The sequence below is a fragment of the Dermochelys coriacea genome, chromosome 22 (genome assembly GCF_009764565.3).
Source record: "Dermochelys coriacea isolate rDerCor1 chromosome 22, rDerCor1.pri.v4, whole genome shotgun sequence".
Lineage (NCBI taxonomy): Eukaryota > Metazoa > Chordata > Testudines > Dermochelyidae > Dermochelys > Dermochelys coriacea.
In genome coordinates, this window is record NC_050089.1 from 17,457,615 (window position 1) to 17,483,726 (window position 26,112).

At 45.9% G+C, this 26,112-nt stretch overlaps 1 protein-coding gene across 7 annotated transcripts in view; it reads right to left on the reverse strand.

Moving 5' to 3' along the window:
* DSCAML1 (DS cell adhesion molecule like 1) overlaps positions 1–26,112 on the reverse strand; it is a 307,623-nt gene that overhangs the window by 130,653 nt on the left and 150,858 nt on the right. The gene's annotated exons all lie outside the window — the stretch shown is intronic.

Sequence of the window (26,112 nt, forward strand, 5' to 3'; positions counted from 1 at the left end):
AATTTAACCTCAGCTGCAGGTGGTGCTCTCCCTCTTGTTTCACGCCCAAGGCATTTGGAAATGTTTTCTGTCTGAAAGCTCACATTGGGTGTCCAGCTTTTGCAGGTCAGAACAGATGTTAGTCAGCATAAGAACACGGTGTTTACCAGACTGGATCAGACCCATGGTCCATCTGACTTGGTCTCCTGTCTCCATCCGTGCCCAGCACCAGCTGCTACAGAGTAAGGCGGAAGAAACCCCAGAAAGGGCACGTATGGAAAAATCCTCCCCCAGAGCAAAGTTTCTTTCTAACCCATCAGCCGGAGGTTAGGTTAGGTCCTGAAGCATAAAAGTTTATAGCCCTAGTACATTTCTATCTTATGCAACTGAGGGATCTGCTTAGCCATATAAATGTCTATAAATTTATATATATAAATATTATATATGTTTCTTTAATATATTTTTGAATCTTGCTTAGCTTAATGCTATGCTGTGGCTAGGAGTTCCACCAATTACTTCTGCATCGTTTTAAAGATTTATTTCCACTGACTTGTTGGAAACATTTGGCTTTTCAGCTTCCTTGGAGGATTACTAGTGATTGGGAAACTGGGCAGTTTTTTCAAACAAGTGTCCTGCAAATATTTGTTCAGGTTTTAAAACAAATTGGCCATGCCTGTCTGTTAACCCCTTTCAGCATTCACCTTCAACGAGAAGACCGGCAAACAAGTTCTGCAGCTGGAACATCCCTGAAAGGAGAAATTTTTTAATGCAGAGCTTGGAAAATATTTGTTGAAAGAAATACTGACTTTGTAAAATCAACTATTCACATCCCAAACCCTATCCCAAGAGTTCTGGAAAGTGAGGTATTACTATGAAGCTTATGTGCCCTGTCAAAACTCAACACCAACCAACCAAATGACATGTTTGTATACCAAATTGCCACCAGCAGTTGCTTGGACACAAGCCACATTTCAAGAATTAGTCACCAAAAGTATGGCAACTAATTGCAAATAAAACTAGAAGAAACTAATCTGTTCATGGACACTCAATGAATATAAAGAAGAAAAATTAATTGAATAAAAGGACATTGTCAGGTTAACAATCATTTTGAAAAACACCAATTTCCTGCGCTAAATTACAAATAATCCTGTAAATGTTAACAGGCAAAAGGCTATCCAGTGTCCTCATCTCTTTCCCATTAATGCAATTTGTTTACTTTTTTCCCCTCTCAGAAACGCACCAAAACAGCTCTTTTGTGCATGATAAGCTGGAGGTTTTAATGCAGGAGCAAAACGCTGCACCGTGAGCACTGCAAACATGGCATCTTTACATTGTTAAGCAAATAATTTTGCATGGATTTTTTTAATTTAATCAAAACCATTGTTATTGGTCTTCTGCTTTTTAAAAGCTTTGCTTTCTCAAAATCTACCTTTTGATCTAAAGTCAACCCCAAAGCCCCTTTTTAAAATGATCTTTGAGAAAATTCCTCAGGCCTTTTTTCCCCAAATTTCTTTATGTTTAGCTCCCAGTTGTGGGTGAGCATGTCCAAAAACCGGACCCACCTTTACAGATATGTGCTCATACCTCACTAAAACTGGTATTAACAGAGACCTCTTTTTAATAACTTCCTTGGGGGCCATGTCTTCTGTCTGTTATAAAGAATTATTAAATTAAGGGTAATTATTTATCATGGGGCCAATTTCTGTTCTCATTTTCACTGGGGTAAATCCAGAGTTACGCTACAGAAATCAATGGGTTTACACTGGTAAATGACAGCAAAATTTGGTCCATAAGGTTTTAATGCATCTGTCTACGCAACTTTCTATAAAAGAGACAGTGCTATCAGAAAAGTGGTGCCTTCTAATACAAGGCAGAGTATTTTTGAGTCATTTTATTTATATGCAGAACTTACTTTAGGAAAGACGTCATTATCACAAAAACAAACTACCTCCTCGCCTCCCCACCAGCCCAGCTGCCTCCTCCACGCCTGGGTGCAAGACTTGTCCCCTGCATCTCACAGGGGACAGGGCTGCAGTGTAGGAGGTAGCTCGTGGACTGAGGGGCGCGGCAGATTTCAAGAGACGAGGATTCTCAGGGAAAGAGTTAATGGGGGTTTCATGTAAATTAGCCATAACGACAGCATGGCAGCTGCAGAGTGCACCATTCTGGCAGATCAGCATTCACACTATCACAGGACAAGCAGGAATTAATCTCCCCGAGGTGGTCCACAGACGCCTAATACCAGCAGAAAATTACAGAACAGGATGAAGAACATTACAAAATGAATAGGAGGGGACTAGAGATTTCCATGGCTAATCCTGTTAACGAGACAATTTCTTATCAAACTCATTATGTGCTAGAGAGAGAAGGGGGAGCAGGGAGGAAAGCCAATTGGGGGGCAGGAGAGGGAAGAAAACTGATGCATTCCTGACTGTGAATTATAAATGGTAAGTGACGGACGTGGAATTTTTGTGAGCTGCAGTAACAGAGTCTGCCCCGCAGGGTACAGCCACAGGCCTGCACAGGCGGCTGGGACGGACACCACCGTTTGAGTCACATGCCTCATTTCTCATTTGCAAAGCTCAGGAACTCAGACGGGGAAGCACTTTCGCCCCAGACAGTCTCCAGGATGCACATAGTGCCCTAGGGAGCAGGGGACCCATCTTAGGGTTGCTAGCCCTCCAGGATTGTCACAGGATGAAACCTCCAGGACTACCTCCAACCAAAACTGGCAATCCTAGCCCAGCTTGAGGCCAAGGAGGGGTACAGGCCAGTGGGGACCAGGGGACCCAGTTCCAGGGACTGGGGCCTAGCTCCGACCCAAGGAGTGACCCAGTTCTGCTCCAACAGGAGCTCAGGATCAGTGGGGACCAGGGAACCCAGGTCATGGTCAATGGGGCACCAGAGGACCCACTCAGCCCCAGAGGGACAAGAGGACCAACGGGAGTGGGGGAGCCAGGTCCAAGCCAGCAAGACACTCACCTCTGGGCCCATGGGGCTGGGGATGACATTTTCAGAATCACCTACAGAAAACAGGCACCAAGGCAAGTTTTCCAGTTTTCCAACTGGCATCAGGACCTTGGCTAATGGAAGCCAATGGACTCAGGCTCCCTGGTGCCTAAAGTGATCCTGAGAACGGCCATCAGTCTCTTGGGACCATGCGATCCCTGGATCCCACTGGGCCTCAATGGGGGCTGCGCTCATCTCCCTCCCTGTCTCGCTCCTTGATGCCCTGTGGGAAATCCCATCCTCAAAGCGGTGACAGGTTTTTCAGCCCATCCCCCAAGATATTCCCAGCAAACCGTGGGGCGTGGCCCAACCCCAGGGCTGGCTGTTGGCTTCAGGCAGTGGCTGAGGGCTGCCTTTGTTCCAGTGAGATGGACGGGGTCTCTAGGGTAGTGACTGGAACCCCTTAGCGAAGGGGGAGCTGGCGGAGGATGCAGCTGGATTCATGGCATGAATTCAACTCCGCCTGCCTCTCACCCTAACACCTCGGCCAATCCATGCTCTCAGGGAAGCAACACCTCCATACGTCCCCCCAGGGCTGACTGGAGCTCTGCTCTGCTGCAGCTCCCATGCCTCCACCCTCCCAAAAACCCTTCTCCGGCATTGCTGCCCCAAGAAATGCGCTCCAAGGAGGGTACAGCACTGTCCAGTGTCTCCTCGCTGCAGCTCCGCCACCCGTGGGAATGCGCGAGGGAAGAGGGGAATCCTGCGCTGTGCATGAAGGTGGCAGGGGTAGGACACGTCTAGATTTCCTGTGGGAGGCGTTGGGACAGCTAGAGAGGAGGCTCATGCACCAGCTCCGTAAGGCATAGCTCTGGCTCCCAAAGCTGCCACACAGGAACCCAGGGCTGGGCATAGAAGCCCACGCTCTCCAAGCTTGCCTGTGAGCATCCACATTGCATGGACAGGAACACCCCGCACCCAGCTTATGCCCTGACACTGTGGCTGGGGAGCGTGAAGCCCAGGGTTCTGATCATCTTGCTCGGTGTGGTCACTCTAGGGCTTGGCTCACAATGTACTGTAGGAGAACTTGTCTCTCCATCCCACACCACTGGTCCAGAAGTGCTCTTAGCCCACCAACACATCCAGCTGGGGCTTCTCTAGGTCTGCACGCCCCTGCTACCAGAGACAGGTCCCACCACCCCTGTAAGAACATCACAGCTCAGCTCCTCAAACCTAGTTAGGCTCCTAACTCCCATGGAAACCAATGGAAGTTAGGCATCCACATACCTTTGAAGATCCAGGCTTTGATGCTCATCACTAGGGGACTGGAGCCACCGCGCCTGGGCACACAGGGGTGCTTTGTATGCCCACAGCCAAGGGTGCCGGGTGCTACCAATGACGGAGTATGAAGTAATGTAACTATCCCATGATAATTAATTTTGGCGGCCAGCGCAGCTTAGATACAGCTGCATTACACTGCTGTGCTTTGCTTTGCCATGCGTTGCAGCTTATGCAGTAGTATTGCTGGGCCATGGAATTCCGTTATTATGAACATCATAAAACCTGCTAATGTAACATCCTTGTTCTCGGCTGCAACCCAAGCACGACTGGAAACATACACTGCAATAAGAAAAGGAGTACTTGTGGCACCTTAGAGACTAACAAATTTATTAGAGCATAAGACAAAGGAGGTGCTGTCATCATCATGAATAGGTCGAAGTATGAACAAGAGGCTACTAGGCAGCTCTCCAACACCACTTTCTACAAGCCATTACCCTCTGATCCCACTGAGAGTTACCAAAAGAAACTACAGCATTTGCTCAAGAAACTCCATGAAAAAGCACAAGAACAAATCCGCACAGACACACCCCTAGAACCCCGACCTGGGGTATTCTATCTGCTACCCAAGATCCATAAACCTGGAAATCCTGGACGCCCCATCATCTCAGGCATTGGCACCCTGACAGCAGGATTGTCTGGCTATGTAGACTCCCTCCTCAGGCCCTACGTTACCAGCACTCCCAGCTATCTTCAAAACACCACTGACTTCCTGAGGAAACTATAATCCATTGGTGATCTTCCTAAATACACCATCCTAGCCACTATGGATGTAGAAGCCTCTACACCGACATTCCACACAAAGATGGGCTACAAGCCGTCAGGAACAGTATCCCCGATAATGTCACGGCTAACCTGGTGGCTGAACTTTGTGACTTTGTCCTCACCCATAACTATTTCACATTTGGGGACAATGTATACCTTCAAATCAGCGGCACTGCGATGGGTACCCGCATGGCCCCACAGTATGCCAACATTTTTATGGCTGACTTAGAACAACGCTTCCTCAGCTCTCCTCCCCTAATGCCCCTACTCTACTTGCGCTACATTGATGACATCTTCATCATCTGGACCCATGGAAAAGAAGCCCTTGAGGAATTCCAGCATGATTTCAACAATTTCTATCCCACCATCAACCTCAGCCTGGACCAGTCCACACAAGAGATCCACTTCCTGGACACTACGGTGCTAATACACGATGGTCACATAAACACCACCCTATATCGGAAACCTACTGACCGCTATTCCTACCTACATGCCTCTAGCTTTCATCCAGATCATACCACATGATCCATTGTCTACAGCCAAGCTCTACGATATAACCGCATTTGCTCCAACCCCTCAGACAGAGACAAACACCTACAAGATCTCTTTCATGCATTCCTACAACTACAATATCCACCTGCTGAAGTGAAGAAACAGATTGACAGAGCCAGAAGAGTACCCAGAAGTCACCTACTACAGGACAGGCCCAACAAAGAAAATAACAGAACGCCACTAGCCATCACCTTCAGCCCCCAACTAAAACCTCTCCAACGCATCATCAAGGATCTACAACCCATCCTGAAGGACGACCCATCACTCTCACAGATCTTGGGAGACAGGCCTGTCCTTGCTTACAGACAGCCCCCCAACCTGAAGCAAATACTCACCAGCAACCACACACCACACAACAGAACCACTAACCCAGGAACCTATCCTTGCAACAAAGCCCGTTGCCAACTCTGTCCACATATCTATTCAGGGGACACCATCATAGGGCCTAATCACATCAGCCACACTATCAGAGGCTAGTTCACCTGCGCATCTACCAATGTGATATATGCCATCATGTGCCAGCAATGCCCCTCTGCCATGTACATTGGTCAAACTGGACAGTCTCTACGTAAAAGAATAAATGGACACAAATCAGACGTCAAGAATTATAACAAACATTCAAAAACCAGTTGGAGAACACTTCAATCTCTCTGGTCACTCGATCACAGACCTAAGAGTGGCTATCCTTCAACAAAAAAGCTTCAAAAACAGACTCCAACGAGAGACTGCTGAATTGGAATTAATTTGCCAACTGGATACAATTAACTTAGGCTTGAATAGAGACTGGGAATGGATGAGTCATTACACAAAGTAAAACTATTTCCCCATGGTATTTCTCCCTCCCACCCCCCCCCCCACTGTTCCTCTGATATTCTTGTTAACTGCTGGAATTAGCCTACCTTGCTTGTCACCATGAAAGGTTTTCCTCCTTTCCCCCCCTGCTGCTGGTGATGGCTTATCTTAAGTGATCACTCTCCTTACAGTGTGTATGATAAACCCATTGTTTCATGTTCTCTGTGTGTGTATATCAATCTCCCCTCTGTTTTTTCCACCAAATGCATCCGATGAAGTGAGCTGTAGCTCACGAAAGCTTATGCTCTAATAAATTTGTTAGTCTCTAAGGTGCCACAAGTACTCCTTTTCTTTTTGCGAATACAGACTAACACGGCTGCTAATCTGAAACCTGTCAATACACTGCAATAACACATACAAAACCATGCAGGCAGGCCAGTTGTCATCAAGAAGCCCAACACATAGTGTGGCATCAACCACCAAAAACAACGTGGGAAACCGGCACGCTCAGTAAAGTGTCACTGGTCCAGGAACTGCCCCTGTGCCATCATTCTCTCCTCGAGCTGGGCTGCTTTGGCTCTCCCACAGCACCCTGCCCGCCCACCTCCCTCTCTCCCCAGAACTTCAGCTCTTCATCAGGCTCCTCCACAATGCCCAGATGCATTTCAGCCCCTTCTTTTCCTTTTCCCTTGTCGGGTGAGCATCCACTGCCCAGGGTTCTGATTCCTTGTCTCTGTCAACAGAGACGGAAGGACCTGCCAAGGAAGTCAAAAAGCACATTACCCTTTTTCTGGGACCGGGGAAATGCCACCATTTTTAGGGGCTGTGATATTTATAGCATCTGGGTTTTGGTTTGTTCAAAAGCTCCAGCAAGCCCAGACACACGCTCTGGGCAGAACTATATATTACACTCATTCTAAAATCTCCCTACAATTTGTACCCATGGTTGGGGGCTGGGAGTTCCTATGAAGGGCCCCATCACTAGCTTCAGTTTTAACCTCCTTTGAGGCAGGACAAGCCTTGGAAGGTGTACATTTGAGTCGCTCTCTGGTCATGGTGTGTTGTCCAGGCTGTCCATGCAGGTCAGTGCTGACCATACAGGGACTCAGGAAACGAAATATATCCACGGCACCCACTGGGATGGATACTCCCAGCCCAGGACATTTCAGCAATACCAGGAGGGTGTTTCTGGTACAGGCAAGTTACAAACAGAGCAGTGCATGCTGAAAATGAATTGGTGCTTCGTAAGGCTAATCCCTAACCCCCTCTCAGCCACAATGCGCAAGTCTAGTAAAACATTAATGCTAGCTGCTTGTTTTAATTTTTTGCCCTGGTTTGAAATCCATCTCAGCTGCCACGTGATGGGGTGGGGTGGGGAGCCATGGAGACAGCCCGGCTTCTGCCCTCAACCGAAGCAAAATGACCCCCGGCATGCAATAATAATTGTATTGGACGTAGCCTGGAAACTCCTCCCGTTTTTAATAAGTATAATATACAGAGGCAATTGCAACATACCAGGCTTCAGCTCAAGCTCTGCCTCTGTGGGCTGCTCCCCATGGCCATCCCCAAACCATTCCTCCAAATCTTGGCCCAGGAGGTCTACTGGATGATCTGAGGCCCATGGCAGCACTGTGGGCTGTTTGGGGGTCTATTCTGGTCACTCCAGGCTCTCCTCTGGTGATGTCCGTGTCCCCGCTGCCTCTGGGGCTAGAAGCATATTGCCCCAGCTCACAAGATGGTCATGCAGGGCTCTGCAGGGCACGGTTCTCAGCACCCCAGCACCTCCTCAGTTTTCGAATAAGCTGGTCTTGGCTGTGTTTAAAACCAAGCGGTCTGCATGGAAATGAAGGGTTAAACACCAAGCGGCTGCATTTAAGCCAGGTGCTTGTCCGCAGATCCGGGGAGGTGAGTGGGAAACTGTGTGATGGAAAGGGTGCGACACGCAGACACAGCTCTCTCACCACTAGCCTGGTGACACAAGCTGCAGCTAAATCCTCACTGCAAAGTGGGAGAGCCTGACCATGCCCTACAGCGGAACCCAGGCGTGTGCCCGTCCCCCGGGATGAGCACATTGGCCCATGTTCTGAGGGGATGCAGGCCCCTGGCAGAGAGCTGTCTGTGTCGACAGCAGTGGGGAGTGGGTGTAAGCCAGTCAGAGCCTGAGCACACAATGTAGTGTAGACGTACCCAGTTTGTCATACAATCCTATCTGCCAGGGTAGGATCCAGAACACAGAGGGAACTCCATGCAACAGCGCAGCCCTCACTCATTGAAGGCTTTTATCCTGGCCATTAAGATTCAGCTGCAACATGAGCGTTTACTACAAAGCATGGAGAGAGCAGGGGCTGGGTGTGTGCAGCAGGAAGGATTGCATTGGCAGAAACATGCATACCTGATGCCTCCCCTACCCGTAATCTAGCCAGTACTACCAGCACCTCAACTTCCTGGTTGCTAATTGCACCCATAACTTTTTTTTTTTTTAAAGTATTTTCATCCCAACGAGAGTTAAATATTACAAGAATGACATTTACCAAAAATAGTGCCTTATGCTTCCGATTTATCACTAGCAATCTCCCAGCTCACAGATTTAACGTGTGCAGATTATGACATAAAAAAAACATCCATGGAGGTAAGAGTCATTTCAAAATGATTTTTCCAGGGTAAGTGTTTTTAACCTTCTGTAATGACAAACTTCATTTTCCAGGCAGAGGCAAAAGTAATTGTTTTACAGCAAAAATTTTATATCCATTTGCAGTTGTGAAAGTGAGACAGAATCTGCAGGTCTGTTTTTACAGGGGTGGAGGTACCGGGAAATTATTGCTCATCAGAGTCCACCAAGAGGGGAAAATCACTTAGGGTTTCAGCGCATCTCTGCAAAGGCAGCTTGTCCCCATCTGCACAGACCACCTCTCAGCTGTGCCCATCTTGGGGTTTCCACAGTTAATGGCTTTCTCCTGTTTAGATATGCAAGAGCGAGGCTGGCATGACAAACCCCCATTGCTGATCATGCTTTGTTATTCCCAAAAAATTACAGCCGTATACACACCCGTTTCCCCACTAGCTCTCCCAGCACTCTGCCCATGAAACAGACCAGGAATCCCACTGTAACTCTCCCCCTACCTACACATACATACACACACAGTTTAAAAATTCAGAAAGCAGTTATTTAAAAAATGTGGAACTAGTCAAATTTCATGCTAATGAGAAGAAAATCCAGATCAAGGATTGTGCAAAAATTTGCATCTCAAAGCTGAAAACTGGAAGTCACTGAGAAAGGAAAATCCACCACTGAGTTGGTAACATTTATGGCCATAATTAGGCTAATGCTGCCTCTGTTCTGTCAGCTCATTTTCATCAGCCTCAGGGTAACAGGGGAAAACAGTCTTCTGCATAACCCTTTCTGCAACACAGAAACTTAACCCACTGTGCTGGCATCCACCTCCTCACAATCCAGAGAGCGTGGCTGCCATCCCAGACCCATACTGTCGAACCAGGGAAGGAATCACCACAATAAACGTAGAATCATGGGGACAGGGTAGGGGAAGGGGCAAAACATGTCTGCCATATTTCATATTGTTGAACTGTCTCTGGTTAAGTTGGGGGACATACTAAAAAGGAAGGGTTTCCCTTCTGTATTTAGCTATTCTCTGGTGTAAAGACTGGTTTATAACTAAGGATGTGACAGCTGGGTGGAATTGGGAAGCTCAACTAAAAATCATAACAGTGCTATGCCAAATACAGTGCCAAACAACTGGGCTGTGGTCCCAACACCTAAAATGTGCTTAAGTCCTCTGCTGTCCAGGAAAGCACAATTAATTTCTTTCCTGAACAGTGATCAGTGTTTGCAAAAGATACCTGGATCTAGAGAGTTCTCTCAGTATTGTCAGCAGGGTAGACAGGCCGCAAGTGCATTCAGGAATATGCATCAGCTACCACTGGAAAGTCAACTTCTCTCTTCATGTGTTAGGCCCTTACTGAACAGCAATTATGCATGTGAGCAATGACAGTGAAACTCAAGTCCACGATCTAGTTGATTTAGCACCATATTTTGTCCATTTTTTCATATTCAACCTTTAAATAGCAAATGACTAAATTGCACCAAGATTACCACTGTCAAAAAAAATGGGAAACTGGTTGCCCAAAAATTGTTTCTATTTTGCAGGGTTCTAAATGGGCAAAATTTCCAAGATATTTTCTATCATTTTTTGCCGAAATCGTTTTGAAATGTTTCACTTGATTAAAAAAAAAAAAAAACAAGTTTTTAGTAAGTGAAAAATTTCTGCAAATGTTTTTGTTTTTTGAAAAAAAAAAGCCTTTTTTGGTCAAAAAACTTTGGTATGATTTTTTTAAACAATTAAATATAAATGGAAAGTGCTTAATGGAGGTTTCCTTGTAAAAAAACAACAGTTATTGCATAGTCCCTTGACAGATGTGTCAGCAGCCTCAATGCATATCAGGAAGGGAATGATAAACATACAGGGGGAAAGTTACCATTTGCAACAATACTGCCCACACATGTCCCCATCCAAGTCAGAAGGAGTGTTACCATCAGTTCTGGCATCTGGGGAACATGTGGATTTTTTCCCCGTGTATATTGGCCAATGGTTATTTAGGCATTGTAATGAAATCTCAGGTTTCAAAGTAGCAGCCGTGTTAGGCTGTATTTGCAAAAAGAAAAGGAGTACTTGTGGCACCTTAGAGACTAACAAATTTATTAGAGCATAAGCTTTCGTGCATCCGATGAAGTGAGCTGTAGCTCACGAAAGCTTATGCTCAAATAAATTTGTTAGTCTCTAAGGTGCCACAAGTACTCCTTTTCTTTTTTTGAATGAAATCTCAGTAATTATAATGATGAACTATCAAAGAGCAAAGAAAAAACGCTAATGGAGTGGTGAAATAACCCCAATCAAGTTATTGGAAATGCAAATCTCATCTTAGATGCCATTCAACTCATAAGAGATTTTTGATTACCTTTAACAGTACAAAGAGCCACATTAGAATTATTATTAAACAGCTGAACAGCACAATGCAACTTTGAAAGCCATATTTGAGGTAGAAGATTTTGCTGAACAGAGCACAAAATGTTTGTGGTCAGTGCTGTCAAGTTTCCCTTGCTGAGCGCTGGTTAAAAACATTTGGGAGGGACATGCTTTTAGCATAATGGAGGCCATGGTAACCTGGTGTTCACACTTAGGCACTGAATGATCTCCCAGCCCCTGTTAGAGTTTTGCAACAAGCCATTCTAGTTGTAGAGAGGGAAATTGTCCTATGAATGGTTTTATATTAGATAATCTGAGTCTATTTCTACAGAGTAAAGAATTTAGACATTTGGATAGATAGAACATGAGTTACATAGTGAGCAATCTAAGCAGTGGCTTGGCGCTGATCTGAACAGCGACTACCTATTAGAGAGAAAAACTGGGGGAAATAAAAAAGGAAGACAACGAGGGGGGGGATAAAGAACATGAACAAGGAAAATAAGATGACAGAACGCTTGCTCCACAGCCCTCGGCTAAATTATAAACCAGTTTACTGAAGTGGAAAGATGCAGCGAGCTGGGGAGGAATATGTGGAAACCATCTGCAGATTTTAAAATAATCTATTTTATGATCACTCTGGAACATATTCTTTTGTGGAAACCAGAGAAGAATTATTTGTTTGTAGCAAACAGTTTAGGAAAAATTACTAGAAACATTCAGGGATTTCCCCCTATTTGAGATGGAAGTACAGAGTCTAAATATGTCCTCCCTTATGTTAATAATAGTCTTCGCCCTCAAAGCTTAAAAAAATTGTTGCAATTCCAGGACTCTGAAATCCAGGACCTATTTCTGCATTGAGTTAACAAGCATTTCTTGCTGACAGATGTCTTCCTATATACAGTAAATATAGGTCGTCTTTCCCTAATCAGAGAACTGTGTATTTTAATTAACCAGGCCACTAGCAGCATCTGTAATGATTTGTGCAGCTTGCTATGTAAATCACCCCTTGATCAGGTATAGGAAAAACAAAATGTAGGTGGAAAGAGTACTATCACCACTCCTCAGCTAACTTCCTGGCTCCAGCTACAGCTTTCCATGCAATCCCTGCGATACAACTATGCTCATTATTTCACACTCTGAAATCTGTCTAACAAGACAAAAAGGGTGCAGAGTCACTCTTCCCTTCACGCTAAATATAACCAATAGTCTCTCTACCCATCAGTAGGAACCCGAGCCACCCTCACCTCCCTCAAGCCCCAGCATTATCAATCACGGCCAAGGGGGGTTATTAAGCTTTGTAAACTAAAACCTCGATCCCCATTGTGAACCGCTCCCAGCTTAAATGACTTGAGGCTCGGAGGGCCCCTGACAAATGAGATAATGATATTCATGCTGCAGTATGATGAAGTCTCACTGAATCATTCGGCAGAGGGCTATGGAGCGGAGGCTGCGGTGGCTAGAGTCCAGCTAGAGCTATATGGGGCACCCTGGGTGCGTAACCTTGCAAACGTGTTCTCCAACATGACAGAAAGGCTTAGCTCTCACCACACTTTGTAAGCCTTTTTCAACTCTTCTTCTGGGAGCACTACCGTCAGGGGAGCACTCGACTTGCCACATTTTTATGAAAGGTAACTGCGCTGTCTTATTCTCTCACTCCCACTGCCCCCAAACGATGTACATTTTAGTCCCCTTGACCATGTGCTGGGTTCCCCTATATGCACATGAGAAAGCAAGGGAGAAGCACAGACCAGCGAGAGGACTCTCCGTGCACTGTCCTGGATTAAACAAAGCAGTCACTGACCAGATCATCAGTACACAACGAATTCCCCTATGACCTGCACGGGGAGTCGCCAAGACTAAGGGTGCTGTGCTGGCGGGCCAGCGAGGTCCTGCCTGGCCGTGCTTGCTCATAACCCTATAACACTGTGCACGAGGAGAAGCACTAGCCCCAGCATGCCAGCTGTTCCAGCCAGGCTAGCAACACTCTGTTTTCCTAAATGCCTCTGCAGTTTTATAAATGGATACAATATCCTTCTTCACTTCTTGCCCATGCTGTGCACTGTTGAAGAGCTGCAGCATTCCACCCCAGAGGTGGCTGCATTTTAATGGTGGATGAAGGTTATGCCTGTGTGTCATTTAAATTTATTTACACTTATTCAAATAACTTTATCATCATTCAGAAAATACACACCAAGCTGGAAAAGTGAAAAAAGTAAAATTCAGCATCTTCAACACACATTTAAACCTACTTTCCTGGAAGTTGTGCTCAGCTGCTCTCAAAATCTACCCAATTTTCTTTAGGTGCCTAACTATGGATTTAGGAGCCTAACTTTAGGCATCCACATTTAAGACATTTTTTACTTTACTTTATTCTGCACATAAGTGTTTTTCACAAGCATCGGAGCACTGTGCACAACCCAGACCACAAAACCGCAACTAAGGGGCTAAGGAGGACACTTCACCAGCACAATGGAAAGGGTTTGTAGATGGAATTTTGAATTGGTGCACTGAACCAGCCGCATGTCCCACCAGCAGGAGAATTGTCCCCTGCTCGGAAACCAGCTGGGACTTAGAATCAGCAAAGGGAATGGATGAGATCACATTAAAACTCAACTACATCCATGGAATTCAAATCTCCCAGGGAAACGGCATCCCAAAGGGAAGAAAATCACTCAAGGCAAAAATCGCCGCCGTTTGGGACAGGAAGTGCAGAGTGCTGTGTCCATTTGAAACTACGGGGGAACAATGGTGTAAACACAGAAGGCCTTTTAAAAAATTTCCCAAGATGGCTTCTAAAGTCACCTGTTTCCTGAAGACAGGCTAAACTAGGCTGGTACTAAAGGAAACCCTGGAACTCGAGGGTGGCCATGGTGGAGCCCACGCATATGGTTTGGATCTGCCTGCAAGTTGTATTTGTTACAGGGAGAAACAGCAGAAACTTAAACATGATATTGTAAGCAGCTCTATCCACAGAGCCCAAAACTTTATTTTGGGGATCCTTGTAACAAGAACTTCTCTGTACTGAGATGAAGTCTAGCTGCCAAAAGGTTAATTTGACAAAAACGGAAGTCTGCAGAACTGAAGATCATTGCCCAATGTAAAGCTTAATTGATCTAGCTCAAGTGAAGAAGATCAGGTTTCGATCCAATGCGGAAAACAGAACACAAAAGAAACCTGCTCTGGCCTTCTAAAACTCAGAATTAAAATTGGATAATACTGTGCAATAGTTTGCTACCAAGCCTCCCTCTCTCTCTTACACACACACACACACACTTTTTGTACCCCCTACATTCCCTCTCTGTTACTTACCCTGGGAAAAATAATTGAACAAACTTCAAAACAGAGAAGAAAAACTTCTTCCTGGCTCATCATCCCTGGAAAAGCAAAGTAGTTCTCTGTGCTTCACCCTGGACCCAGCACACGTTTTTATTAACAAAACTTGTGCACAAAGAACAAGTGTTTAAAGAAAAGCAAAGACAGGCACCCACAGAAATAGGAAACACACAGTTTGAGTCTGCAACAACCTGGCTTGTGCAGGCAAATGCCTGTTTGCGCAGGCACATGCATACATATACACCCATTGCTCCTTATTTGGAAATCTGGCCAATAGAATTTACACTCCTGCTTATAGCTGAGCGACAACCTTCTTGGGAGCTGCTTTGTGTCCCTTTCATAGCTTTCTTCCCCTCACAACCACTCAGCTGCGGTAGCCTGTCACTTTTGGAGCCTGTGGTTTGCCAGACATCCCCACCCTTTGACCATCAGCGCTCTGGGGAGACCAAAGACTAGAAGAGCAGAGACTCCTGCAGTGTTAGATGGAGGGACATGGGGGAGAAAGCACAACCAATCAGCTTTCTGAGCACTACAATTCACTACCAATAATGAAGATGATAGATTACAACTCCTTGCACAAATCAGTAAAGCCATCTGTTTTCTTCACAGTCAGGTTGTCACAAAGGCCTTGGGTTGTTTGCTTGGGTTTTAAGAAGCTACGAGCATTTGATACACCTACAACATTCTAATATTTTATCTCACACAGAGGAATCAGGGTGCAATGCACTTTAAAAGGAGGAAAAACAAGCCTCAAAATTGCACTGGGCTTTGGTCCCCCAATAGTTAAATTAGAGGGGGCTGTCAACAGCTGATCCAGGAATTAGATAAACAAGAGCATCTTTTGCATATGCAGGGTCTCTAATGAGATCAGTGCAGCAGGAGCTGGGTTCCTGTCAGGCACGTGATCCGCTGCATCTTATCAATAATTATTAAGACAAGAGAAACATGTGTTGACCTAGTTAGAGGTTTAAGAATATAAATAAATAAGGCTGCTTCACTTCAGGATACCATGGTTAATGTAATGGAGAGAGGGGGCAGACTACACTGGCCTGTTTGGATGTTAAAAAAATTCTGATCGTTTCCTGAAACTTGAGGCATTGTGCCAAGAAAATGTACTAGGGGCTGGAACCAGCTTGTGACACTGCTTCCAACAGCAGGTGAGCTACTTTGGGAGCATAGTGTGGAGGGAGTTGGAGAGGGGATGTAATGTACAACCTTCCCAACCCCACCCAAAAGGAAGGAGTGGAGGAGGAGCAGGAAGGAACTGTCTTGCTTTCAGTCTTTTCCCCAAACAAATGGCACAGACACACACCTAATCAGGAGCACATCCAACAGAGTAACATGCTTTAAATACTTCCCACCAAATCGGTACATTAATCGGGCCATCAAACACTTCCCAGAAGGAGATATTGCAGCATACGAGTGAGCGTGGACAGCGATATTACCGAAGAGTGGGATCATATTTATAAGGTACTTCTATTTTTCTTTTTAAGACTCAGATTTGAAGGCCAGCAGGGACCTCTGTGATCATCCAGTCTGACCTCCTGCACCACTTGGGCCAAAGAATCCTACCCAAGGATCCATCCATGAGGGCTTCACAGATGAACACCTGTAGCCAACATCCTCTTCACTATGGAGAGCGCATCACGGCCTTGTCAGCTAGGTGACTGAGAATATCACGACTCTCCTCCATGCTCCTTGTGATTTCTCTTGTCCTAGTTATATCCTGCCTTTGGCGTGTCGTTGGCCAATGAGGAAGTATTCTGATGATGTAATGATTGTGTTGTGCATTTCATTGGCTGCCGGTGGAGTTTTGTAAAACAGCAAGTGCTCTACTCCTGCTCATGCAGTTGAATTTAGCTTTTCATAAGAAGATTTTTTCCCCTCCTGCTCTGGACTTTGCCTCTGGACCATAAATTACCATCACTCCCAGCACAACAGTCTCCCTCTCAGACAAGCTAAACATGAACAGAGACCTCTCATGCATGAACTAATAATACATGAGTAAGTGGCTCCTGAGCAATAATTCCTACTGAAGAGTTCCCTTGTACAATGTACAAGGACGAGAGGATAGCTACCAGGGCCGGTTTATGATGATTGTCTGTGTATTTAGCTGTCTGGCACAAGGTAACATCTCTTTAGAAAAGAAACACACTTCAAGGCCGCCCTCTGTGTTTCTGCATGATTGGCCGGAAGTATTCGAGTATTGCAGGATTGCTTAATCCATTTCAGCTGGAGGGACCCTCTTTGCCGATAAGGATGGAGTTGCAGAAGCAGTTCTACTACGAGAATTGCTTGAAGCCAAGTGGTTCTGGTGACCAAAATGCTAACAAGACAACCCCCATGTGAAGAGGCTACCCTCGGCACTATCAATACATTACAGGTTGCTATGCAGGAAGCATGTCAAGTGGTTGAAGTGGAAGACCGGGCTCTTTTCCCTCAGTTCACGTTGATGTTCTTCCCGGCTGTATATTTGCCCCTCTCTCTCTCTCTCTCTCTCTCTCTCTCACACACACACACACACACACACACACACACACACACACAGGTAACGTTTACTTAATTATATATTTTTCAAGGGCCTTCAGGTACCCCGAGGAAAGGCCACCCCTTGTTTCTGAGGCGGAATTGCAATTAAAAATTAAACAGGAACCGTGAACTCCTTGAGCTAGTCATAGACCTGCCTCTTAGCAGAGCCCCCAAAGTACAACCCCTATCTTGCTCTCCTTTCTCCTCCCCATCACCTGCCAAGATTGCAACCCAAAGCTGCTGGCATTTCCCCATTTCCAAACATCCTCAGTGCTCCAAGAACAATGTTTATACCTGGACTCTTCTGTGTCCAGCACTTTATGGCAGTCCATTTGGGGTCTCTATTTTGAGGAAGTGCACAGACTCCTGGAGTCACAGGGTTGGTTTGCTGTCACAATAGCAGACACACGACGCCCCCATGCTCTGATTATGCTCCTCTGAGTTCAAGGGTGTTTTGGTTCCTGCGAGTTAGGACCTGCTAATTTGTCACTGACTCAAAGTGGGATCTACAACATCACACTTACCCCCGCAATCCTCCCAACACACACACACGATCATGGTGTCCCAATGATGCCCAAAGTTTGCCTTATTACAGGAGGTATACCAGATCTCTCCATTGGTTTAAATGAACACTTGAAGGGATATCCCACCATTCCAGACAAAGCAAGGTCAGCCCTACACTTGTTCTATGTAAGTGAACAATGCACGGCTACTGTGGCTTCTCAGAAAGACCAGTCATTGGTCTAAGCCACTAAACTATTATCGGAGTCTCCAATCATGCCCTGCCCTGCTGAGATAGATTTCAAGGAGAGCCCATGGTACATCTCAGAGAGATCCAGCTGTGGAGAAGGGAGCACATGAGATCTCTAGGCTAGTGCTGAAGATAAGACACCCAGGAGAGCAGCTAGGCGTGAGTGTACCAGCTGGTGGGGTTTTACCTTTATTTTTTGTGCTGCACAAGAAAAGCAAGTTTCTAAAGCTAGGCCCAGCCTGGAGCCTCGATCCCAAATCCCTTTAAACTTCAGGGTATAGGGAAGGATGCTTCGATTCCCAGGATCCAAACCTGCTCCTGTGAGTGTCTGGCTGCAGATTGGCTCCCATTCCCCCCAGGAGGAGAATTCTCATGTGAGTAGCCATCCTCCGGCAGGCCTGTCCCCAGACAGCAGGAGTCTCATGGCATTCGTGAACCTGAAACCACACACAATCAGACTGGCCCTCGAACACCATCCAACCACTGGTCTCTGGGGCCCATCTCTGCCCTGGGACAGCCACCCAGATCACCTGGAATCTCCGACAAAGTCTTTGTTGGATGATGCCCAATATCAAACATCACAGGGAACACATCCTGAAATATGCAGAGAGCAAGCAACTCCGGTGGGGCTCCACAGTGGTGTAGGTTCCCACTGCCTCTCCAGAACTGGTCCATTTGTTCATGGCCGAGCCCTAGGAGACCTCCCCAACCCCTCTCCTCACCAGCTGCAGGTGCTCTCTATTCCCCACCCCCATGCCAAGGCTCGACATTCCAAAAAAAGTCTTTCAAAACCAATGGTGTACAAATTATTCAGTTATCACTGCTATTTAAGCACAGTGGCCCACCATCCTGCACAGCTGCTACTGCTGCACGTGCATTCCTCTATGGTCCTTCTGAAGTGTGGGCTACACAACATTGACTAGATGTTGACACTGAGTGGGAAGGAATCTGATGTCACCAAGGAGGGTCTCGTCATTCGAAACCATCAATGAGGGTCATTTAACCGCAGTGCACACAAAAGGGGAGGAAAATTCAAAAAGCAGCCCTTGGAAAATGGTGCATAGATCATTACACACAGTGGCCATCACAAGCTAGGATCAAAGGTGTCTCTACACTGAAATCACAGGTGTGATTCCAGCATGTGTAGACGTGCCCAAGCGAGTTTGGATCGAGTCAGCACAAATACCAATAGCATTATAGCCACGGTCACACAGGCTCAGCCGAGCATATACCCATCGTTTTCAGTCACTTCCTGTGCTACTGCAGCTACACGGCTATTAGACTCCTGCTAGCTCAATGGGAGCTAATGCAAGCCCATGTACCTGAGCTGGAATGACATCCCTCGCTCAGCCTGTCAATGTAGCCTAAAACGTGTGTGTTAGTACTTGCTAGCTAACCCATGCGAGCATCACACCTTGAATCCCAGCTAGACAAAGCCTCGGTGTTTGGACTGCATTTAGGATCCCAAACCATAAGGCCTAGAGAATGTCTGTTCAATCGATAGGCTGGGTAGGAATCGGGAAGTATCCCACCCCCCTCTTTCCATGCATTAGACATTGCAAGAGGTTCCCAGCTCCCAACTTTGGGGATGAATTTCCTTTCGCTCTTGGTGCATTCCCTGGGGAAGCACCAGCTCGCTATGGTCTGCAGGCTAGTGTGGCATCAAGCACGAACAGCCCCCTGCATGAAAGGGGCAAGCTACACACTGGCATGTGGCTGTGCTGTGTCCATGCAGCAGAACACCTGGTTCCTGGGAGTCATGAGGTTCACCTGAAGATGTGTTACAGAAGCACCTCAGGGCGCCAACCGGGGTTCCACTGTGCTGGGTGCTCTACACACACCAGAAAGGCAGCCCCTGTCCCAAGGAACCGACAATCTGAATGGATCGGAAAGGCTGGATCTCAGCTGGGTCCAGACTGAGTCCCCTCCGTTCTAATGCCCAAACCTGGTCAAATGTCTGCAGAACAACACAGCAAGGGCCTGTGGTGTCCTGCCAGTTACAGTCCATTTCTACTTTTGCCATCTGACCGGTATGGAGGTGAGACCAAGGGCTCAGACAATGCTGGAGACGACTCCAAATCCTTTAATTGCTGGTTCCTTTTGCCTCCTCATAGCAGGCTATTTATCGGTTCCTATTCCATTGTCATTAATCGGATCAGCTAGGGTAAACCTAAAACTGGGGCTGGGCCAATAACCAACAAATGTTATTCACAAATGTTCATAAAAATGTTGCAATGTCCATGCATATTCATGAATATTCACTGGATTACTCACGCCCCCCTAGGAGCCAGGTGAATAATGAGAAAAAAAATTGAATAATGTATTCAAAAACTCACTGAGAAATTAACTGAATTGATTATTCCAGCAGCTCCGCTTAGCCTATTGAGCATCTGCCAGTACTTGGTACATTATATGACAACATGTATTTACATACAGCCTTCCATCCTATAGTACTTTAAAAACCGTTTGCCTCCTCCCCCACCCCCACCCTCTCATGTTGCCCACCACTGAAATGCAGCTGTTGTTTAAGATCACACAGCAACACAACACACCCTATCATGTGTGCAAGGCTTGCTGTATGGTTTGAGACACACCCAGTTCTCAAAGGAATGGTCAGGAGGTATTTCCTTATCCGCCAGTCTCTCTACCAGGTAGGAGAATCAGGCCATGACTTGCCAAGGCAGCCTGCGACAGTCACTTGGACAACTCGTCTTTCAGGCCAACAGCAGGTAAGTGGAAAATAAACCTACAACAGCGGGTAGGTGGAAATTCACCGTAACAGGATTGGGTCACTCCATGTATACAAGACACACACAGCTCTAGTGCATCACCTGCCATTTAGCGCTTCCATGCACAAGCAGCACAAACATCAACCAACACTGCTGCTTTGGAGCTCCTGATGCCAGCAAAGATACAGACACACACACCCATCTTCAAAGGCAAGATCTTAGCCACACTCAGAATGTTTCCACCAGACAGCCCAGCTAATTACTTCTGCTAATCCCTAACAAACCAGCCCAGGAGAGCAGCTCCCCTGCCCTGTAAAGAGTTTGGCCCAAAGAAGCCCTTCAAAGGGAACTAACATCTCTGCATGTCCCAAGCAAAGGAATTAGAAAGGTTCAATGTAGCCAATTTCCTGGAGGATGAACCAGGTTTTCTCTGCTCTGGCCCTGTGCTTCACCCCATGCACAGACAATCTCAGGGGTACTTTTAAGAGAGCACTTTGCATGGCTCACACTCCCAGCCATGATTCAGCAACGAGATTTTTCAAAGGCTCCTCAACACTCACAACATGCAAAGAGACATGACGAAGAAGTAGTATTAAAGTTCTCTCTTCAGGCTTCTTTCATGACAGCAGCAGAGCACCCGTAAAACGTTAAAGGTACAGTAGAGGGACCCAAGTACACGCTCTCAGGGGAAACAGCCTTAAGAACTCTGCAGTGAAGCCCATGGTAAAAGCAGCTCAGCTCCCCTTCAGACATAACGTATGTGTCTTCTCTTTACTGACTTCATCTTGATCCCAGCACCAAGACAGGAGCTGGCCAGAGTCAGCGGATCCACGTTCAAATTCCCCTTCTTAGTGACAGGTGCTCTGGATTACCCAGATTTATTACTGTTTCACCAACTTTTAAGTACGAGTGGAAAGAGCTTTGCTAAAAGGGCTGCCACTGAAGTAACCTGCTTTCTTCACTGCGATGTTACTTTTGAATCACAGAATCATAGAACTAGGGATCTGCAAGGGACCTTGACGGGTCATCAAGTCTAGCTCCCTTGACTATCCCTGGCAGGTGTTTATCCAACCTGTTCTTAAAAACCCTCCAATGACAGGGATTCCACAACCTGCCTTGGGAGCCTGTTCCAGAGTTTAACTCCCCCTAGAGAGTTAGACATTTTCCTAATATCTAATCTAAATCTCCCTTGCTACAGATTAAGGCCATTATTTCTTGTCCTGCTTTCAGTGGAGGTGGAAAACAGTTGATCACTCTCATCTTTATAATCAACCTTAACATGTTTGAGGACTATTACCAGCCCCTCCCTCACTTCTTTTATCGCCCAGCTTTTTTAACCTCTCAGAAATCAGGTTTTCTAAACTTTTTAGCATTTTAGTCACTCTACTATAGACTCTCTAGAATTTGTCCACATCTTCCTTAAAGTATGACACCCAAAACTGGCCACAGTTCTCCAGTAGAGGCCTCACCAGTGCCAAATAGAACAGGACAATTACCTCCTGTGTCTTATATTTGACACTCCTGTTAATATATCCTGGAATGAGATTAGCCTTTTTTACAACTGCACCACACTGTTGGCTCATGTTCAATTTGCGATCCACTAGACCTCCCAGACCTTTTCAGCTGCACTATCACCTAGTCAGTTATTCCCTATTTTGTAGTTGTGTATTTCGCCTTAAGCGTAGTATTTTGCACTTGCCTTTACTGAATTTCATCTTGTTGATGTCAGACCATTTCTCTAATTTGTCAAGGTCATTTTGAACTCTAATCCTGCCCCGCAAAGTACTCGCAGCACCTCCCAGCATGGGGACATCTTCATATGGTGATTGTTATTTAACATTTGCATTGTGGGAGCACCTAGAGACCTCAGTCAGGTCCTCAGCGTGCGAGGTGCTATACAAACATATAACAGGGTCCCTGCCTCACAGAGCTGACCATCTAAGTAGATCGCTCTAAGCATGAGAGTTAGTAATAGGATAGGAAGTGGAATGCTCCTGAGTAAATTACAACGTATATCACCATGCCACAACAGCTTCCCCTGAATTTCAGCAGGGGTGGTAGAAGCATACCCATCCTGAAAAGCTGTGTGGCAGTTGATTCACTGACATGACTTGACCCTGCCCTGAAAGTGCCTTTTCTGCACTGGTTCTTCGGAGAATTACAGTTCTTTTCAACTGCAGAACAGTATTTAGTTGGATAAAAGTATTTTATTCAATTTTTTTTAAAAAGCTCACTGTCACCAGTGCAAAAGCAGTCCCTCACCCCGCCACTCCAACCCCTTGCTGAGGGACAACAACATTCACTCAAGGTTTCCAAACCTCTCCATCCAGCCATGTTTCCTCACCAGGTTCCATACCAATCAAGAACCGCCCCAGCAGATCCCACATGTGCTCACGCTATGTCGTGGCTGCATGGAACCCGTGTTTTCCTCCTGACCAGACCGTATCAGTCACAAACATGGAGGAGTCTCCCCAACCTTTCTTCAATCAAGGGTTCTAACTCCTACTGGAACTTCCTTGAGAAGAACAATTGGCTGCTCTGACCTTGCCCCATACAGAAATGCTCTCACCACATAGCTGATCTCATTCTCATCTCATCCACTCTCAGGATTCATCTGTAAAATTTCCGCATCTCTTCCCTCAACACCTTTACTGCATAGATTCTCAGATGCCCAGCTGACATTTTTGAAAAATCTGGGAGAAAATTCATTCTGGGTTCATCCAAAACCACTTTTTCAAAATTAACAATTAGAAACAAAAAAACCCCATTGTGTTTAAATTTTGAGTGGGTTTATTGCATTTTTTGTAATTTTTAAATAAAATTGAAGGAAGTTTTGAAACAAAACGTCATCTTAACCCTCTAAAAATCAAAATGTTTCAACTTTGGGGTTTTTTTCCCTCCCCATCCCCAGCGCAAACAATTTGGCGAGATTTTGAAATGAAATTAAAGATTTTGGGGTTGCTGAATCTGCATTTTTGCCCAAAAGAGTTTCAGTCAAAATCGGTCACACCCTGCTGTAGTCCTAAAAGCGATATGCTGTGGTTCCGCAACAAGTTATTGAGCCTGATGTTGGGATCACTGGGAGAAATTCTATGCACTGTTCTAGGCAGAAGTTCAGGCTAGATCAGTGGTTCCCAAACTTGGTTCACGGCTTGTTCAGGGTAAGCCCTTAGTGGGCCGCGCAACACTTTGTTTACCTGGAGCATCCGTAGGTATGGCCACTCGCAGCTCCCAGTGTTCCCGACCAATGGAAGCTCTGGAAAGTGGTGGCCCAACCTGCATCACTCAGGTGAACAAAGCGTCTTGTGGCCCACCAGGGGCTTACCCTGAACAAGCCACGAACCAAGTTTGGGAACCACTGGACTAGGTGATCACAGTGATGATCCCTCTGGCCTTAAAATCTGTGAAAATGAATTGTGGTTTCAAAGGAAGTTTTGCAAAAGGGACCAACTCTCGATCTAAGAAGGGGATTCAAATAGCATTCGGGATACAGAAAAGCAGGGTGATTTTTCTTTTATTACCCCAAAAGGGGAAAAGCTCCAATTATGGCAAATATTCGCCCACTAAATTAAAATACAATATGAAGTTCTTTGCACTACTCCTGCCCTCCTGTTCCAAATCTTTCCATCTCTCACTCTTCTTGGAGCCTTCATGCACAGAATGCCTGCTGTCTGCTCCATCATCAACTCTTCCTCTCTCTTTAAATCCCCACTTATTTGGGGCTGGATCCTGTATTGTGCTGAACGCTCTGGCTCCAACCCAGGAAAGCACTTTTACACAGAAATAGTTCCCCTGATGACAAAGGGTTAACTTTCAGTGAGCACTTATGTGTTGGTTTGGAGACAACATGGCCAGTACTTTGCAGGACTGAGCCCTGCGGAGACCTCGCAATTACAACCGAACCAGGTACCTGAGCAGGTAGCAAAGGGAGTAACCCACCACATTTGGGTCAGTATCAGGATCTTCCTGAGGGCCAGGGGTTGGACTGATCCAAAAACATTGGGAAAAAAGGCCCAAAAAGGGTGACATTATTTCCATTTCACTGATTTTCTATACAGCCATTATTTTTGCATCCATTCTTGTTGAAGTGGTTATTATTTGCATTAAATATTTTTTTTAAATCCCACCCTTGGAATGATCTGACCCATATGGTGAGATTTCAAGAATCTTTTTAATTTTCAATTTAAAAAAAAATCAGAAAAAAAATCACAGAAGTGTTTGCAAAAAAAAATGGGTTTTTTATTTTGAAAATGGGGGAGTGGGGAGGGAGGGCATTTTTCAGGGCAAAACATTTTGTTTGAAAAACTGAAAGGGTCCAGTGGGGAATCTTCTGACGTAGGGTTTGGCCCAAGCCTTCTCTCTCACACTGCCCTGGAGCCACCCATGGGAGGTTTCAACTGCCAGCCTACAAGCTGTAGTAAGTCCAGGGACACCACTGTCACTATAGTCATGGCACATGCAACTAGAACTCAACCCTCCTGCCCCAGAAGCCCAGGCCCTGCTCAGCTAAGGGAGCATTTCCACCGTCTGCTTGCAATACAAGGCCTACGAGACATGTTTGAGCAGGAAGAGGGCCTGATGCTGCCGGCATAGTAACCCTTCCATGCACAACAAACATGCCTGCACAGCACTGTCTGTTCGTAATTTGGATGATCACATATTTGACAGGTTTCAGAGTAGCAGCTGTGTATGTTCCATTCTATGCATCCGATGAAGTGAGCTGTAGCCCACGAAAGCTTATGCTCCAATAAATTTGTTAGTCTCCAAGGTGCCACAAGTATTTCTGTTCTTTTTTCAGATATTTGAGACAGGGATCTCATCTGTCCCTGTGACCACACGACTCTTAACACAAGTGTCACTGCTCAGACAGAACTTAAACCAAAAGGCCAGGCTCCAGAAAAGCCTCCAGTGCTGACTAGTGACACCCTCCGTCCGTAGCCGATGGTGAAACGTGTGATACAGCAAGGTTAGGATCAGGAGACACAGGTGCCATCTGGACAGATGACAAGATTCCTATTTATACATATACATGCACACACAGGGAAGGCTGCAGAGGAGAACAGCCGCAAATGAATTCAGCATCAATTATTCTAAAATATTTATGTTAATATGGGGGAAGGGGCTTGGCAGCTGAATTCATCTCAAATTCTGTTAATTTCAAGCATCAGAATATGACTGAGCAAGATGACAGCATCTGACATCCGAGTAACACATCCGTGAGCCTGGAAAAGGGACAATTTTTAAAAAGAAGACAGACTGCTACATATTAAAATACTGTGCACAAGGCTTTATGTTGCCATTGCAGTCTGCTTCAGAGACTATTGCTGGGCCATGGTGAATTAAAACCAGAGCAGATTATTTCATTTTTAAGCAAATTCCATCTCCTCTTCATCCTGGCAGACAAAGCAAGCTCTCT